General features: G+C 42.0%; 1 long non-coding RNA gene across 1 annotated transcript; it reads right to left on the bottom strand.

Moving 5' to 3' along the window:
* Nucleotides 1-2303: 2303 nt before the first annotated feature.
* On the bottom strand, nt 2304-3449 carry LOC127919884 (uncharacterized). Its single transcript, XR_008104356.1, has 3 exons — nt 3360-3449; nt 2719-3194; nt 2304-2614 (listed from the first exon to the last, which is right to left on the bottom strand). It is a non-coding gene; the product is annotated as an uncharacterized LOC127919884 (long non-coding RNA).
* Between the last annotated feature and the right edge of the window lie 644 nt (nt 3450-4093).

The raw sequence follows: 4093 nt of genomic DNA on the forward strand, positions 1-4093 counted from the left end.
TTTGACAGGGTGGGACCTAAGGTACTATAACTGATCCTATTGGTCTGTTATAAGCGTCTGTCTTTGACAGGGTGGGACCTAAGGTACTATAACTGATCCTATTGGTCTGTTATAACCGTCTGTCTTTGACAGGGTGGGACCTAAGGTACAATAACTGATCCTATTGGTCTGTTATAACCGTCTGTCTTTGACAGGGTGGGACCTAAGGTACTATAACTGATCCTATTGGTCTGTATTGACTGTCTGTCTTTGACAGGGTGGGACCTAAGGTACAATAACTGATCCTATTGGTCTGTATTGACTGTCTGTCTTTGACAGGGTGGGACCTAAGGTACTATAACTGATCCTATTGGTCTGTATTGACTGTCTGTCTTTGACAGGGTGGGACCTAAGGTACTATAACTGATCCTATTGGTCTGTTATAACCGTCTGTCTTTGACAGGGTGGGACCTAAGGTACTATAACTGATCCTATTGGTCTGTTATAACCGTCTGTCTTTGACAGGGTGGGACCTAAGGTACTATAACTGATCCTATTGGTCTGTATTGACTGTCTGTCTTTGACAGGGTGGGACCTAAGGTACTATAACTGATCCTATTGGTCTGTATTGACTGTCTGTCTTTGACAGGGTGGGACCTAAGGTACTATAACTGATCCTATTGGTCTGTATTGACTGTCTGTCTTTGACAGGGTGGGACCTAAGGTACTATAACTGATCCTATTGGTCTGTATTGACTGTCTGTCTTTGACAGGGTGGGACCTAAGGTACAATAACTGATCCTATTGGTCTGTATTGACTGTCTGTCTTTGACAGGGTGGGACCTAAGGTACTATAACTGATCCTATTGGTCTGTATTGACTGTCTGTCTTTGACAGGGTGGGACCTAAGGTACTATAACTGATCCTATTGGTCTGTTATAAGCATCTGTCTTTCACAGGGTGGGACCTAAGGTACTATAACTGATCCTATTGGTCTGTTATAACCGTCTGTCTTTGACAGGGTGGGACCTAAGGTACTATAACTGATCCTATTGGTCTGTATTGACTGTCTGTCTTTGACAGGGTGGGACCTAAGGTACTATAACTGATCCTATTGGTCTGTTATAACCGTCTGTCTTTGACAGGGTGGGACCTAAGGTACTATAACTGATCCTATTGGTCTGTATTGACTGTCTGTCTTTGACAGGGTGGGACCTAAGGTACTATAACTGATCCTATTGGTCTGTATTGACTGTCTCTTTGACAGGGTGGGACCTAAGGTACAATAACTGATCCTATTGGTCTGTTATAAGCGTCTGTCTTTGACAGGGTGGGACCTAAGGTACAATAACTGATCCTATTGGTCTGTTATAAGCGTCTGTCTTTGACAGGGTGGGACCTAAGGTACTATAACTGATCCTATTGGTCTGTATTGACTGTCTGTCTTTGACAGGGTGGGACCTAAGGTACAATAACTGATCCTATTGGTCTGTTATAAGCGTCTGTCTTTGACAGGGTGGGACCTAAGGTACTATAACTGATCCTATTGGTCTGTATTGACTGTCTGTCTTTGACAGGGTGGGACCTAAGGTACAATAACTGATCCTATTGGTCTGTTATAAGCGTCTGTCTTTGACAGGGTGGGACCTAAGGTACTATAACTGATCCTATTGGTCTGTATTGACTGTCTGTCTTTCACAGGGTGGGACCTAAGGTACTATAACTGATCCTATTGGTCTGTTATAACCGTCTGTCTTTGACAGGGTGGGACCTAAGGTACTATAACTGATCCTATTGGTCTGTAATGACTGTCTGTCTTTGACAGGGTGGGACCTAAGGTACTATAACTGATCCTATTGGTCTGTATTGACTGTCTGTCTTTGACAGGGTGGGACCTAAGGTACTATAACTGATCCTATTGGTCTGTATTGACTGTCTGTCTTTGACAGGGTGGGACCTAAGGTACTATAACTGATCCTATTGGTCTGTATTGACTGTCTGTCTTTGACAGGGTGGGACCTAAGGTACAATAACTGATCCTATTGGTCTGTTATAAGCGTCTGTCTTTCAAAGGGTGGGACCTAAGGTACTATACTATCTGAAAGATTAGTGGAATCTGTGTGGGTTGCTGGACAGGTAGGATGACTGACAGTGAAGGTGAACAGGTGGTCACGTGTCAGGTGACAGAGGAATGTATGAGACTGAGGCAGGAATTCCTTTAACCATAAAGTGGTATATTGACTGAGTAGTCTGTGGTGGATTCATGGACGCACAGAACTTCTGGATCAGATGGAGTTAGGGAAGAGAAAGGTCCTTCTGGTCCTTCTGTAGCACAGTTGGTAGAGCATGGCGCTTGTAACGCCAGGGTAGTGGGTTCGATTCCCGGGACCACCCATACGTAGAATGTATGCACACATGACTGTAAGTCGCTTTGGATAAAAGCGTCTGCTAAATGGCATATATTATTATTATCTCTGACCTGTTTACCTCAATACATTAATACTAGAACACTGGGTTCCACCATCTCTGACCTGTTTTCCTCAATATATTAATACTAGAACACTGGGTTCCACCATCTCTGACCTGTTTACCTCAATACATTAATACTAGAACACTGGGTTCCACCATCTCTGACCTGTTTACCTCAATATATTAATACTAGAACACTGGGTTCCACCATCTCTGACCTGTTTTCCTCAATATATTAATACTAGAACACTGGGTTCCACCATCTCTGACCTGTTTACCTCAATACATTAATACTAGAACACTGGGTTCCACCATCTCTGACCTGTTTACCTCAATACATTAATACTAGAACACTGGGTTCCACCATCTCTGACCTGTTTACCTCAATACATTAATACTAGAACACTGGGTTCCACCATCTCTGACCTGTTTACCTCAATACATTAATACTAGAACACTGGGTTCCACCATCTCTGACCTGTTTACCTCAATACATTAATACTAGAACACTGGGTTCCACCATCTCTGACCTGTTTACCTCAATACATTAATACTAGAACACTGGGTTCCACCATCTCTGACCTGTTTACCTCAATACATTAATACTAGAACACTGGGTTCCACCATCTCTGACCTGTTTACCTCAATACATTAATACTAGAACACTGGGTTCCACCATCTCTGACCTGTTTACCTCAATACATTAATACTAGAACACTGGGTTCCACCATCTCTGACCTGTTTACCTCAATATATTCATCTAGAACACTGGGTTCCACCATCTCTGACCTGTTTACCTCAATACATTAATACTAGAACACTGGGTTCCACCATCTCTGACCTGTTAACCTCAATACATTAATACTAGAACACTGGGTTCCACATCTCTGACATCTCTGACCTCTGTTTACCTCAATACATTAATACTAGAACACTGGGTTCCACCATCTCTGACCTGTTTACCTCAATACATTAATACTAGAACACTGGGTTCCACCATCTCTGACCTGTTAACCTCAATACATTAATACTAGAACACTGGGTTCCACCATCTCTGACCTGTTTACCTCAATACATTAATCTAGAACATTGGTATCCAGGATTAACTTTTTGTATTTAGTCTCTTAATTAAAAACGGCATAAGGGTGAACACATGTTGATTCTTGGGATGAATGAGCCAATTAGAAGCTGGGGATGAGTATGTAAATGTGATATTTCAGTTATTTATGTCTAAGAACCCGGTTTTGCCTTGTCATTATGGGGTATTGTGATGTCATTATGGGGTATTGTGATGTCATTATGGGGTATTGTGATGTCATTATGGGGCATTGTGATGTCATTATGGGGCATTGTGATGTCATTATGGGGCATTGTGATGTCATTATGGGGCATTGTGATGTCATTGTGGGGTATTGTGATGTCATTGTGGGGTATTGCGATGTCATTATGGGGTATTGTGATGTCATTATGGGGCATTGTGATGTCATTGTGGGGTATTGTGATGTCATTGTGGGGTATTGCGATGTCATTGTGGGGTATTGTGTGTAAATTGATGAGGATTTTAATATAAAAAAAACATTTCAGAATAATGTAATGTAACACAATGAAACGTCAAGGGGTCCTGCATTAAAGACATTTGATGAGG

This window comes from Oncorhynchus keta, unplaced genomic scaffold (assembly GCF_023373465.1).
Source record: "Oncorhynchus keta strain PuntledgeMale-10-30-2019 unplaced genomic scaffold, Oket_V2 Un_contig_17784_pilon_pilon, whole genome shotgun sequence".
In the NCBI taxonomy this organism is placed as follows: Eukaryota; Metazoa; Chordata; class Actinopteri; order Salmoniformes; family Salmonidae; genus Oncorhynchus; species Oncorhynchus keta.